This window comes from Eretmochelys imbricata, chromosome 1 (genome assembly GCF_965152235.1).
Source record: "Eretmochelys imbricata isolate rEreImb1 chromosome 1, rEreImb1.hap1, whole genome shotgun sequence".
Taxonomy (NCBI): Eukaryota; Metazoa; Chordata; order Testudines; family Cheloniidae; genus Eretmochelys; species Eretmochelys imbricata.
In genome coordinates, this window is record NC_135572.1 from 204,597,661 (window position 1) to 204,613,491 (window position 15,831).

A 15,831-nucleotide genomic window follows, 5' to 3' on the forward strand; every position below is an offset into this window, starting at 1 on the left:
ACAATTGATTGGCATTGAACTCGCTTGAATTCAATTAATTTTACCAGGTGTCCTGTATTCAGCATAGGGAAATATGGCACCCTACCTTAGGTTGAACACTGAGAGCAGATGCAAGGATTGGGCATACAGAATGACACTTGTGCCGTATGTAGCTGTTTACGATGAAATTATGTTTTCTATAGCACACTCTACATTTCTAAGGCATTTGTCTGCAGTGACAGCTGCCATTTTGTAAGGCAGAGTGGTGCAGCATGTAAGGGAGGAGACACACACCCTACTCGCTCTCATTGAGACTTTACCTTTGTGCTTTCTTATTTTGCTGTTTCCCTTAAGGTAAGCTAAAAGTCATTCAAACTGCAAGAGTATGGCTGCTCCATGTGTATGGAAAAGCCTAACAAAAATGACCAGTATAGTTCCACTGTCCAAGCTGAGTGATGTGCAGAAAGTAAACAAAAACATAGAGAAATGATGAAAAGCAAATTAGCTTTTTAAAAATTCTGTTGGTTTTAATAATACATGGTGATTTTTTTATCTTGATGGTACCTCTTTGTTCCTGAATTAAAACCAACACCTCAACAATTTATTAATATAGATTTTTTTCCATATTGAATGGGATTTTCAAAGGGGCTCAATGTTGATCTAACTCTGCTTCCATTCAAGTTGGTCGGAGTGTTAACACAAAAGGGCTTGACCCAAAACTTTGGATTAAAATGTGCCTGACCTTTGAGAAACTTTGGATCCAACACCAAGTTCTGTGGCTCAGGACCAGATTTATATTTCAATGGAAAAAAATATGTGAAAAAATAAGCAAAATCAAAGGGTAGGGAAGAATGTGCACCCAGAAATGTGGAAAGATGCTCATAAGAGATGCAGCGGTAGTGACAGTCTGGTCCAAGAAAGTCTAGTTAAGGATAATGTGATGAAATTAAACAAAGGAACACTTAAGCTGAATATCAGGTAAACTGTCCTGCCAGTGAGCTCTTTGAGACAGTCTTCCAGAGGCCGTGATGAGGACACCATGGCATGGTTCATATCACCAAGAAACACTGCACACAAAATTGTTTTTTGTGCTCCGCAGTCCCAGTACCACTCCAGCTCACCCCTCCCCCCACCCTGTGTAGTTTCCAGAAACCTCCCAGCTGCTCTAAACTATGCCAGCTGCCAAAGGCCCACCGGCAACCAGACTGTTCATTAATGGATTCAGCCTTGCAACCCCCATGCAAAGTAGGGGAGTGGTATAGTCTCTTTATTTTCCCCATCAGAAAAATGAGGCACAGAGCGAGGAAGTGATTTGCCCAAGTTTACACAGTGAGTCTGCAGCAACGTCTGGATTAGAATCCAGATCCTCTGCCTTCCTGTGTCCTGGGTTTTACCTGCAAGTCCACAGACTTTTTTCCCTCTCACTACAGGGAGCAGATCACTGACGTACAGCAGCCAAGACTGCAGACGTACTTCTCCACAGCCTGGCAGCATGGACCCAACTGGCAGATACTCCTTTCCTGCACTTGAAGCAGGGGAATGTAAAGTGGCCTGAAGCTTTGTGCTTCCTGTATTCTGAGGGCACGCTCAGTCCCCTGAGGGCAATGCACTTCAACTGTGCTCCTCATCTGCCCCTGGGCCAGGGCTTCATGCCGTTACAGCTCTCCACAGGCCAGGCTTGCCCTCTGCCCAGGCAGTGTTCTCAGGGGGCTCTTTCTGTTCACTTTAAGTCCCCTTTATGGTGGCAGAGCAGCTTATAGGGGCCTTAAGGTAGCTAAGAATCAGGCCCCTTATGTAAATTACTTATACCTGTGTGTTGTGAGTGTAAAACCCTGCCATTCTCACTACACAGGACACAAAGCAATGGCGAATCAGGCCCCAAGAGACTGACATGTTTCATGTCGTGGCCATATGTCTTTGCAGCAGAGCTGGAGCAGGAGCCAGGCAGCTACTCCAGCTCGTGTTTGACAATGTTTTTCTGTGGCACAAGCTGCGACTCAGAATGGGAACCTAGGCAGGGAGGGGAGGGGAGGTGGAAAGCCATCTTGTTTGTGCTCTCCAAGTCCAAGGCAGGGCCCGGGAATGAAAGCGAAGCTGTTTTGAGGGGAGCTAGCTGTACCTTAGAGAAAGCACCGAGTGCACAGCTGATCGCACATGCCACACATGACTCCAAAAAGCCTTCAAATAGGCTGTGCAGAAGTAAGGTAGGGCCAGGGGAAGGGGGCCGGGGAGGCATTTGGTGATTTTTTTTAAAGAACCGCCTGTGTTTGCTCTCTGCTGTGAGGGAGAGCAGCACATGCCCTGTCTCTCTCAGATCATGCAAAATTCATCAGCCTCCTCCTCTCTTCCCTCTGTGGATATGTGTGGGCTCCTTAGCAAGTCCTGCTGATCACTCACTTGGCAGCACATCTACCGATGATGGAAACAGGGAACTGGGAACAGCGCTGACTTTAAGGATAGCCTGTGTTTGGGGCACCCGGCATCAGCTTCTGTATTTATACACTTGAGCCTCATCCTCCTCAGCCTTGAACCATTTTACATCTGTGCAGAGAAGGTGTAAAACCCCACTGCTCTCACCTGGCAGTGTTCTACACCCATTTTGCACAGGTGTAAGAAAGTCCATTAGGTGCAAGACAGGGGAATCAACCCCATTACATCTGTGCTTTCCCAGCTTTACACTAGTGTAACTCTACAGAGTTCTGTGGCATTACTCCAGATTTATGTGCGTGGTAGGGAGATCAGAAACAGGCTCATTAGGCCCATGTATGTTAAAGGCCTCCTTCTGGTCTCATTCATACCAGTGACCACCTGGAGTTACTCTACAGACTTCAGTGGAGTTACTCTGAATTGACACACTGTGGGCCAGAGCCTCAGTGCTCCGGCAGCACAAAGTGGGGGCAGGGGGAGGGAACTGTCTGATACAGCTATCTGGGGATTCCTTTTGTACGGGGGAATATTTGGGTGGTATAAAGCTAGACTAGCCAACTCTATTCCACTCACTCCTGCTGTCTGCAGTGTAGGGGGAATCCTAGTAGAGTTTGGATGACACGTCCAGCTCACCTTGCACTTTGGCAGTCATATTCAGGCAGAATGGCCGTTAGGGAGCCATCACCAGGAGCTGGTAATTTACAGCGGCCCTGAGGCTGCTCTTAGTCACACCAGGGCCAAACAACCTAGCTGTCCATAGGATTAGAGGGAAAGGAGTGAAAAGGTGATATAACACCACCTCTTCCCCCAACCATTATTTGAGCCCAAGCATCTCTGTAACTAAGAGGTGTATTTGGCCTCTGTATCTGCAGTCACACACATTTGTACCTAAATACTCTGGGAGGTTGGTTGCTCATCTTTTCCTGTTTCCTCCTCCCAATGGCATCTCTGGTTTCTCTCTTACCGAGACAGGAGGATATTAATTTTTTGCTCTGCTAGTCAGAAGATTAGAAGTATTAAGAAGTATGCAGCATTACAATGTTTATTTAGGGGTTTTTTTAAAAAAAAAATCTGGAGCCCAAAGAGAACTTAATTTAATTGGTGGGAGATAAAATGGGGCTGCATTCACAAACAGGTTATCTTCCTGCAGTCAATGCCTCTCGCTGGCTCTGTCAATCACCTGATTTTAATTGTTCCAGGGTTTCTAGTTTTAATTGGCCCTTCCCCTCCCTTCCTTCCCCATTACCCTGCTCTTGCATAATATATGCCATTCACAGGTAGCTGTGGTCTGTCAGGGAGGCTAAAGGAGCCTCTGACTGCAGAAACATGCATAAAGCAGTGCTAGCAAAGTCCAGGACTGAGTAATTGCATGGACTGTACTAACAGTTACCTAGGGAGATGGCGGATTCTCCATCGCTGGAAGTCTATAAATCAAGACTGGATGTTGCTCTAAAGATATGCTCCCAGTCAAACAGTTATGAGCTTGGTATAGGAGTCACTGAGTGAGGTTCTCTGGGCTGCGTTATGCTGGAGGTCGGCCTAGATGATCAGAACGATCCCTTCTGACGTTAACATGTAAGACTCTTCTGAACATAGTAGCATAGACCAGATACAGACCATGGGCCTGTCAAGAAAAATTCACCCAGGACTAAGCCTGGTAAAAGCTGGCAAAAATGCCTTAAAAGTCTCTGGGCCTAACTGAGGTCACAGTGGACCTATGATGTAATGTACGCATTGGGCCTGATCCTCCTCTGCCTTGCATCTTGTGTGTCACTTACACCTGTGAAAAATGAATGTAAAATGTGACCAAGTCCCAATGGTGGTATGTTAAATCCACTACGCACAGGAATTAATTACACACCAGGTGCAAGGCAGTGAAGAATCAGGCCATGGCTACATTAAGAAGATATGCGTTGATGTATCGGCATTGACTGAGTTACAGTGGTACAAACCCCTCATGGAGGTAGGCTGCACTGGTGCAAAGGGGGTTTATACTGGTATAGTTCAGTTTGGCATTGTGGGTAAAGGGAAGGAGTGAGTGAGGCAGAAAGGCCTTAACAAGTGAATCTCAATTAGGCTGAAACTCCAGAAGCTTAGTTGAAGCCAAAATGATTACCTCGTATGGCAGAGGTCCCCAGACTGTGGGGTGCACTCCCCTAGGAGGGTGCCGGGGAATGTTTGGGGGGCCCAGGCCCCATTCGGGGTGGGGAGGGAGCGCCATCCAGCCCCGCTCTGCTCACAGCTCTGCTCCGCCCCCACCCCCACCCTCGGCCCCCAGTTGTGGCTCCACACCCGGCCCTGGCTCCAGACCTGCCCCCAGCTGTGGCCCTAGCCTTGGCCCCCTTCCCCATGTCTGCCTCCCCCCTTTCCTCCCCGGAAGCTGTGGCCATGCTCCCGGCCCTGGCTTGGGATGGGGAAAGGCAAAGGTAAGGGGCGATGCAACCTGGAAAGTTTGGGGACTGCTGTTTTACGGGCTAAGTACCTGCTTCTCTCATCCCCCCTTTAGCGTGGGACCTCCTACCACCACTTCTCCAATATGTAGCTGTCATTCTCTTCCCCCACCCAATCTTCTCTGCCCTGTCACAGGAAGAAGAGGGGTTCACAGGACAGTCCCCATTGCTGCACAGGAAGAACAAAGAAAATATTCGATATTGAAATGTGACTTGTGGCTGGCAGAGGTATGAAAACTGAAAAAATCCAATATGTTTGTGCATATCAGCCATGATCGATAGTCTGAACTAGTCAAAGCAATTACCAAGATCTCAGGAGTTGTCTGCTTCTGAGCACCCCTCAGCCTTCTAGCTAGCTTGCTCTGTAGTCCTTCCCCAGCTCCGTCAGAGACATACCCTGAGCTATCTGCTTTGTGTTCCACTTGGTCACAGATGTGATGCAAATACTTGAGTCAAGTGGGAAGTGAAAAGGAACAACTCAGCTACCCTCTGCTTACCCTCTCTAAGCCCTGGGGTCCTGCCTTGCCCGTAGAGCAACAGGAGTGGCTCTCTCTAGAAGGTCTAGCTGTCCTTCCCTTCAGTGATGGGGTGGTTCTCCATGTTACGGGGGTGGCAACATCGAGGGAGTGTGGTGGCAAGATGAGTGGTGCGGAGAAGGAAGCAGAATGAAAGCACGTATCACTTTGCACTTACATAGCAAGTTTCACACAAGGGGTAAGTAACGCTCTGAAGGTGGAAAAACTGAGACCCAGAGAGGGTCTTGTCCGGGTTCACACAGTGAATAGAACACAGGGCTCCTGACTCTCTGGCCTCTGTTCTGACCACGGGACAATACTGCCTGCGCTCGACTGCCTGGGAGTTAGGTGTGGGGATATGCTTTAAAAGGTATGGGCCATATCCTCAACCGGTGTAAATCGGTATATTTCCACTGACTTCAGTGTCACAAGTTTAGACCAGCCGAGGATCTGAGCCAATATGCGGAGTTTGATTGAAAACTGGGAGAATGAGTTAAGACACTTGCTCATACAAGCACCATCATTCCCTTCTCACAGGAGGATCAAACAGCCCTGTGGCAAGGGGAGGGAATTAGCTCAGAGAAGGGAGGCCTCTTTGTCCTCTCCTGGCTAGAAGGGTCACTGAGGTGACCTGGAGGTCACTGAGGTGACAGGACTGAGGTGATTTTTCAGAGCTGTGAGAATAAGTGCTGGGCTGAGTAAACAGTGAGTGTGAACATGGCTGACATAGTCCTGGGACAGAGGGGAATCCAGCCGGAGAAAGGGAGAAATTTAGCCAGAGAAGCAGGTGGGGATGAAGGAGGTTAGCAAGGTGGAACGATAGTTATTTTGCTGATGCCATGAGGGCTGTAGAGGGGAATGGCCATCCCAAGTTGTATGTCCCATTTTTCTCAGACCTGCAGGGTCAGAGCAGTGAAGTGAGGCCCCAGGGGCGGGGAACACAGAATGAAATGCCCCTGCACCTGCCTAGTCCCATGCGGTGAAGGAATACCTATGGGGAGCACATGAAGCTGTAGAAACACTGACACCAAACAAGCTCAGAGAAGGTGCTTTACAACCACCAAACCCATGCAGAGCTCCCACAGGGCCCCCTCACACTGCTTTTTATTCCCCACTATCCGCAGTCACTCAGCTTCTCGGCAGTGATTGATGCCTCTTTCCAGGCTGGCAACCATTACATTTGGCCCTGCGAAACAAACCTCTGTTTTCTTTTGAAAGCTCTGTGTGATGGATCCCAGAGTACCCAGGACTGTGAGTTGCCTGCCTCTAGCGCAGGGGTTCTCAAACTGGGGGTCAAGACCTCTCAGGGGGTCATGAGGTTACTACATGGGGGGTCGTGAGCTGTCAGCCTCTACCCCAAACCCTGCTTTGCCTCCAGCATTTATAATGGTGTTAAATATATTTTAAAGTGTTTTTATTTATAAGGGGAGCTCACACTTAGAGGCTTGCTGTGTGAAAGGGGTTACCAGTACAAAACTTTGAGAACCACTGCTCTAGCGAGAGATAGCCTTACGTGTGGTGGTTGGGTGTTAGCTGCCTACCACCACCTGTCTGTTAACCACTCAAGCACTCTGGGCTATGCCAGCCCTGTCTTCACCTTGCAGGTTAACAAGAGGTGCACCCCAGTCCCCAAATTCCTTTGAAACATTCCCCTGTCATATCCAGCCCCTGACACTGGCTACTCACAGAAATCCCAGATCCCCTGCCCCCAAAGGAGCAGAGTGCTCCAGTTTAACCTTAAACCACCACTCCTATAAACACAGCACTTATGAACACTTATAACAACACAAACATGGGTTTGTTAAAGAAAGAATAAAGATTTAACTAGAAACAAGAGAGAGTGGCAGAAACAAATGGCTACAATACAAAATAAAATCTTAAAATGCAAACCTGAGTCTACACTCATTAATAGTTACCTTTCCTATCTAATAAAATAGGTTTCTCACCCCCACCCCCAAGTTCTGTCTGCTGGAGAGCTGCCTGGCAACATAGGAAGCAGGATCCAGTTTTTCACAAAAGCCACTTCGCTCTTCAAGGTGTCTCCGCAGTGAAAGGATACAGAGCACCTCCCATTCCTCTGTGTTATAGTGAAACAGTACTTTGCTTCTATTCCTAGACAGGGTGAACTGCTGTCTTGTTGTAATGTTCCTTTTTATCTTCAAGAGGTTTCGATTGTTTGCTGTTGTCTCTAATGGTTTTCCCTTGAAAGTCTTGGGATAGAGCAAGGCTAGACAATTGAGCCTTGCACTGCATCACTGGCTCAGCAGGGTGAGAGTGACAAGTCCCTCCTGCCTGAATGGGCCATCACTGAAACATATTATCCCCTGGTGACTAATTTTTACTCCAAGTCCATAAAGCATACTTTCAGTAGAAATACATTATTCCTTAAATATTACCCATACATACATCTCACAATGATTATAAATATTGGTAAGTTATGTGCTTTCTGTAAATACCTTACACATCACTCTTTATGGATAAATATCCTGCAAGACTTGTGTTTGGTGTAGTGAGTTTGTCAGGTCTGGAGGGATAGTTATCTTCAAAGAACAGGGGAACCCTTTGCCTATGGGCCTCTGTCTCATTTACAGAAAATATTTACCCAAATATTTACAGAAAATATTTACCCAAAGGTTAACGAAGTGCATATAACTATATAAATACATATGCACTCACCTAAGATTACTTTACAGAACCGTTAATCTGTAGAGCCCTGCACGGATACTAAAATGTGGATCTGCATCCAATCCACATCCACCAGAATCAACCCATGATCCAACCTGCGATCCACTTGCTGACTTTTACCTGTATCTGCACCTGCAGCAGCAAGCCATCTCACAAGGGCTAATGACCGGGGGTGGGGGAGCTTTTATCTGCATCCGATCCACGATCGCAAGAATGGTCCACGGATATGAAGCGGATATCTGCAGATTTGCAGGGCTCTATTAATCTGCCACAGCTGTAAAACCAGTGGAGTTTTACACAGGTCATCTAGAGCAGACATACACAAATGCACATCAAGAGCAGCTGGAGAGGGTCAGGAGTGCATATTGTTGGTTGAGGGCGGGCTATCTCAAGGCAGCATGCATTTCAGTCTCCTGGGAGAGGAATGTATGGAAGGAAGCTATGTTATCTATATGAGCTAGCAGTCAGTGTGCTCTCATTACTAATGCCATCACCCCCAAGGGATGGTGGCCCACCTCCAGGTGGAAAGGGTGGGTTCATATAAGACCTGGGGAAAAAAATCATAAGGCTTATCAACTTTTCTGACACTTTGGGTAGATCTTATCACCATGCTGAAGGGAAGCACTTGAAACCCCTACCATCATCTGAGTCAGGGGACTCAGATTGAGACCATAGGTCAGGGGTTCTCAACCTTTTTCATTCCGTGCCCCCCACCATGCTATAAAAACTCCACAGCCCACCTGCGCCACAACAACTGGTTTTCTGCATATAACAGCCAGGGCTGGCGTTAGGGAGTAGCAAGCAGGGCAATTGCCTGGGGCTCCATGCAACATGAAGCTCAGTTGATCAGGCTTCGATTTCACCCCAGGGAGTGGGGCTTGGGGCTTCAGCCCTGGGCCCCAGTGAGTCTGACGCTGGCCCTGCTCGGCAGCCCCCCGAAAGCTGTTTGTGTCCCCCTAGGGGGCTGTGGATCCCTGGTTGGGATCCGCTGCTATAGGGAGTAACCAGACACCAGCTGCTAGCAGAGGGTCCCACTGACATGTTTTAGGCCTTAGCTATTTCTCATACTTAGCGATTGCCTTCTCCCAAGTACCAGTTTGAGGCTCAATTGTACAGGGCTCATAGTGGTGAGCACACACTCCCCCATAACTACTCAGGTGAGAAAGGAGTGCAAAGTTAGCTTGTAGTGTCACTTGTTTACACACATGTGCATCTATTCCCTGGGCACAACTTAAGCTATAACTCTAAAGATCCTATAGGTACTTTTCACAACAAGAGGGGTGTTATAAGTGACCTGAACAGGAAATCACATTGGGCTCCTATCCTGTTTGCTTTCTCTTAGAAACGTGAAATAACATTTGAAAATAAATGTATTTTTGGCTTGTTTTTGTTTGTTTGTTTATTTGTTTACATCAGAAATTCAGGTCTCTGCCCTGGAAAACTTGATGGTGACTGGAGATCTGGTATCATAAGGGTCACAAAAGTGAAGGTTGAACAACTGAGAGGGCCAGGGAATTTTAGTTAGACTGTTAAAACTCTTTGGGTTAGATCCTCAACCCCAGGTAAAAGAGCCAGTGCAATGTAAAGGGGCTCTAAAAGCAGGGGCACTGGGGGTGTGGCAGCACCCCTTGGTTGAAGTACAGGGCCCATCATATACAGGGTTTGCAGTTTTGTTCAATGGTTTTCAGCACCTCTACTAGAAAACTGGTTTGAGTGCCCCTGTCCAAAAGCCCCAGTTCTGGCTTGCGAAGAATTTCCCCGACACAGGAACTGAAGAAGGCGGCCATAAAGCTGCTTCCCAAGGACTCCCTCTCAAGCCCTGGGGGTGTGTCAGGGATGGGAGGGGCATGTCAGGGGCTGGGCTGCACATTGCAGTCCTGTGGAGATTTTGGGAAGTGCTGCAGCCCATAAGGCAGCCCCAAGAAGCTGCCATAATTTAGGTAACACCTCACACTCCCGGACCATCTAAATTATGCTGCAGCCACTTCAACCTCCAGAGTAAATCAGAGTCAGGAGGACACAAAGGTGGTTTAAAGGTACCTTAAACCCCCTGTATTCTGCCTGTAGCTAGAGCAAAGCTAGTTTGGGTACCTCTGCATGCGCTGCAATCGCACCTCTCACTCAGCTGGGGTGTGGACAGACCCTTAGAGGGTCAGCACAAAAATCTCACCCTTCGATTTTCACTTGGCCTATCCACACATGTGTAATTGTAATGACTGATTTCCATTTTGGGTAAAGGAAAGCTTTCTTCAGGATTGCACACCCATCTCTTCCATTAAGGTGTCAGATCTCACAGGAACATCACTGCAACTAACAAAACCAGGGGAGACTAAATCTGACACCTTGATAGTACTAAAGGCTTGTCTACACTAGAAAGTTGTATGGCTTTAACTGTACCGGTACAGTTACAGCCATTCAGGTCCATGCTATGGGCTCAATTATATCTGAATAAAGATGCTTATATGGGTATAGCTACTCCTGATATCCATATTCAAGCACCAGTATAATGACATCCACTCTGGAGCTTTTACCAGTGTAGCCATTTAGCTCTAAAATCACCCCCTTAAATTAAATAAATAACATAAATAAATTAAATTGGTACAAAAATGGTGCATAGGTCAGAAAGCAAGACAAAGGGGAGGGAGTGTAATCTTAAAAAAAAAAGTCCTTTCAGACCTTCTTTACAGATCATAAAAAGAGTTAATGTTTGTACAGTGTTTTGAGCATATAAAGTGCTATCAAATGCCAAGTGTTATGATTATTAAAAGGGCACATAAATAATAAAAGCCTTTGAGTAACCCCATATTCTGAACCAATTCCAGTCTGGGTAGTTGGATTCTGGCCACCTAAAATTCCCTGTCCAGTTTCAGTTGGCTAATGGCAAGCTTGATTCTTGACTGCCTTGCATCTTGTGTCATCATTTATCTATACACCTGTGCAAAGACCTACCACTCTGATTTGGGAGCGTTTTCCACCCCTTTTTCATGGGGCAAATAAGTATACTAGGTGCATGTCAGGTAATGAATTGGGACCTCTGATTTTTTACCCATTCCCAAAATAAGGTGCAGGGCCAATCATGGAAGAACAGTGTCAGGGGAGGCAAAGGACCTGATTCGGTTCCTATGTTTGGCGTAAAACAGGAGTAACTTGATGGAAGCCAATGTTGGGATACTAGTGTAAATGAAATCAGAATCTGTCTGTGTGGTTGCCTGGTAGATTTCTTTCCCCATTCAGGGAAATTGCTTCCTCCTCCTATTTGCATAAGCGCTTTGCTCATTAAAATATGACAAAAGAAAAGGGGAAAAAATGGTGACTGATAGAATAAGAAGCTTAAGCCTGGAAAGCAGGAAGGTCACATCAAGCTTGGGACGATAAGAGCCACGGTCAGCGAAGATCAGGGCGCTTGGTGCCAAGGTCACTCAGAGAAAGAAAATGGGACTGACACTCATCTCTTGCTCTTCTAGATACATATTACTATCTCTCCTTTCCAGTTCTCCTGCCTTCCACTGCCCATTCCCTCCCCGCCTCCCCCCACCCCCGCCCCCACTATTTCATAAAAAAAGAACGGGCTTAACTGCATGGGTCAATTTTCCTCTCACTCAGACTGATGCAACTCCACTGGGTTAATGCTGATCTACAATAGTGTAAGTGAGGGAAATCAGGCCCCAAATCTCATGCTCACAACAACAGGCAAACCCTCAGCTGGTGCCATAGCCTCCATCAGATCTGCCCTCAAAATAGCTTTCCTGGAGGAATGGGAAAGTCTGTTAAAAGTGAAATAGCAGCTCCACCGTCATTTTTGTTAAGATTAGCACTGCTTTAAAGACAGACATGACAAGAACACCCAGGAGGGATGGAAAAGAACAGAAGTTTCTGTCTCGGATGCTGCAGGCAGGACACACAGACAGCTTGCTCTCTCAGCCTCTGGATCCTGACTCACGCAATGGGCTTAGGAGAACATCTGGCTTTCTCATTCTGGTTCCTTCCCACTGGTGTGCTCTCATTCCCGGAGAGATGCTGCTCACGCTGCTTCAGCATGTGGTGCTGAGTATAGCCTATAACAGAGCTGAGTCAACTTTAAGGCCAGCCAGGCTTGGAACGGAACAGAGAGAAAGAAAAAATGATAGGCTAATATAGAGAAGTGGGGTGAAATGGTACACCAAGGAAGAGGCGGCAGGAATCTAAAACATCAGCTCAGATGATATGGTGATGGGCACCTTCTGAGAACAAAAATAAAGGTTCCCAGAGGTTACTTAGGGCCATAGGTGCAATTATAAGTAGGTGCGGGACATTTCCCTACTTTAAGGTGTGTGTGATTAGGGGACCACAATTAACACCCCCCACCCTCCACCCCCTCCAACTTTGAGCCTGTAGAGGAGGGCAGCCCCAGGTCCCAAAGTAGCAGCTGAGCCTTACCTCATCCCCTCGCTACCTGTGGGGCTAACAGTTGATTAGCAGAGGTAAGAGCTCTGCTCATCAGTTGACATGCAGAGGTAGTAGCTCTAGGCTCTGCCAGGCAGGGGAGCTAGAAGAAAGAGTCCAACATCTCCCTCTTGTCAGCACAGCTAGCTGGAGCCAAGGAAGACCCCACGAGAAAACTATCCTAGAATAGCCATCAAGGGGTTAACTGGGTTACCCAGAATATTATGGCATGGTGTCATGCTCCACCCGCTCCCTTCCATCCTGTTTAGTCAGTGGGGATTTTTTCCCTGCCCCCTGTTGTAACTTGTGTTGTGGTTGAATGAAGCAGCAAGCTCCCAGCCTGCAGTGATGGGAATAGGCTCGTTTCTCTTGCACAGAGCAGTTCCTTTACAGAAGAACAACCATCCAGTTCCCTTTCCCATGTGCGGGTGTGGGGGGGAGAGAAGTTACTTTTGGGAGGATGGTGACAGACACACCTGTTAGACTAGACCCAAAGGTGAGACAAAACATGACTGGGACACAGTGTGCTCGGACAGGGAACACACAGAGTAGGCAGGACAGGGGGACACAAGCACTAAAGGAGACGTAGTGCTGGGAAGAACACAGTGTCATGTACATACACTTGAGGCATGCGGCCATGCAGACATACATGCCCATGTTGCAATGCCCCTTACTGGTCATGGCTGGTTCTGCAGCACCCATCCTCACCCTCCTCCCCAGAGCTCCTCAATACACAGCCAAGCTCTGAGTCCTATCTTAGCACCCCCGTCTCAGGCACTAGTTTATTAACATACAGCATCTCACTGGGGGCACAGCACCACCTCTCTAAGGTCTGGCTGCTTTAGAGTTTTAAAACACCTTCTTTCTCCTCCCACTCTCCCAGCAGGCACAGCATGCCCTTGCTGAGGTCTGTCTTCAGTTGTCCCCAGCTAAACCCAGAATCTCAGCCCCTTTAGACTTTAAGTTCATCTAGTCTGTTCCTCCCCTCTCCCAGCTCATGGGGTTACCCAGGCTCTGTAATCTCTAAACTTTCATGCTACTCCTTGAACACTTCCCAGATGGCTTCTCTCAGGCACTCAGCCCCAACACTCACCCCCTGCTGCTCTTAGCTGTGACTGGCCTTGGGAATGCTTAGCTCTGTATTCAGAGTCCTTCCTAATTCCCTCCCTGCAGCTCAGGTCAGTTATTATAATGAAACCTCCCTACCATGTTCAGCTAGGGTCACTAATTATCACTAGGTTGCTAGGCCACAAGCGAGGCTGAGCCCAGCTTGCTTTAAAGGGCCAGCCAGCCTGTGACACTACACTTGACTTTTTAGTTGTTTTCATGTGTTCATTGAAAAAGATTGCCACTTCTAATGTGGACAGGACACAACTGTCATTAGTCATGTTAACGTGACTAGGAGACAACATTTCTGTCCAGCAGCAAGCATTTGTGTAGTGTCTACATTAGAACGTGCAGGTGGCTGAGTTATCAAGTGTTAATTAGCCCATGTTAAAGCACAGCTAAATTTTCAAGTATGGATAATTCTGAGGACCCCAGACACACTTGCTTTTTGTGGTATGAATGTAGGATATGGTGCTAGCGGGCAATTTTGGGAGACAGGAACTGAGCTCATCTGGGGAGCCATCCCTTTGTTCCCCCTAACTTTTGGGTCAACTCCTCCACTGCTTAGGACCCAGCAGCCTTGGTGGTTGTGGTCTGACATCCTCTGTGGGGATGGAGCTAGGTGGAATGATCAGCCTCTTGCCTTTAAAAAAAATTAGTACCAAATCAGCTAGGACCAAACCTTATGTAGGTCCTTACTCAACCTTCACTGTTAATTTAGGGTATGTCTACAGCTATGCCAGCCTAATCCCGTAGTGTAGACACAGCCTACACTAATAGAAGGGGGTTTTCCATTGGTGTAGGAACACCGCCTCCCCAAGCATGGGTAGCTAGGTTGATTGAAGTTGCGTCCACACTGATGGAAGCATTCTTCTGTTGACATAGCTGCGCCTACATCAGGAATTAGGTCAGCACAGTTTCGGCACCATGAGTGTGGATTTTTCACACGCCTGACCAACATAGTTAAGTTGACCTAACTTTGAAGCATAGACCAGGCCTTACATGTGCAACCTAAACCAATACATGCCATCAAGGTACTACCACACCTCATCCCAAAAAAGGAGCAGTGGAGCTGAGTCCTCCAAATTCCCTAGAGAGGCTGCGTGGGAAGCAGTCAATCAAAGAGAGGCTGCAGGGAGCACTAATCAGGGCTCAGCAGGCCCAAGCAAAAGGAGCTGCAGTCCTGTGTAGGAGTCAGTTGCTGCTGGGAGGCAGAAGAGCACCAATCGTGTTCATGGCTGGTCGGACTAGGGGGGTACGGAGGAGTTCCTGGCAGGCTGCTGGGGCTTGGTAGCTGAATAGCCTGAGCTAAGGGTGAAGCAGAGTTAAAGGGGAGGCAGCAGGATGTGGCTGCTATTTGTAGGGTTCCTGGGTGGGGACCCGGAGTAGAGGGTGGGACTGGGTCCGTTCCCCTCCCACCAGGTGGTGTGGCCTAATCCCAGAGAGAGGAGCTGAACTAGGCCCAGGAGAGAGGATTGAAGGCCTCGAAGAGGGTCTGTGATATTGGAGTTTGATACACTCCTGGAAGGGGACCTGAACAGTTTAATGACCCAGCTGGGGCCAGGGAAAGCAAAGACATTGGCTCCAGGGAGGAAGCAGGGCTGGGACTGTTCAAAGACTGTGGGACTGGTTCAGGGACTGAGCCCAGGAGGGCTGCAGCAAGAGATGTTCCAACAGTGGGGTACTAGGATAGTGTTGGATTGTGTACCCTAGAAGGGGTGTGTTTTGCTTGTGTTGCACATACAGACTGCGTGTGACTCTGCCTGAGGGTTGAGTCACTGGAGAGACTCTGTAACCAGAGAGAGAGAGAGAGGGAGAAAGAGTGCAGGCCCGTGCACTCAGCTGGGGGCACTCGTGAGAGACGAGTGAGCCCCACCCTGTTACAGCAACTAAAAGTTGAGAGCACACGTCCTATTGAAAGCCACTGGGAGTTGTGCTCCTAAATTATTTAGGTGCCCTTGCAAAGCTTCATTCGTCATGCAGTGCCTCCCTTGTTTTTTTGCATGAGGTGGCCTGAATGCTCAGTTCACAGCAACAGCCACCAAGCAGTACCTCGCAGCAGCACTGCTGCTGTTTCTGCGTGCCGAGTGCTTCAAAGGTTCACAAGTATTTCATGGCATATTAACGCCCCAAGCCCGGCAGCCCAGATGAGGTGTAGCAAATGAATTGACAGTTCTACAAGACGCTGCCAATTCTGACAGAGACGGTGTCTAAATCTTCAGGAGAAATGTTCGATTTGGAAGAAA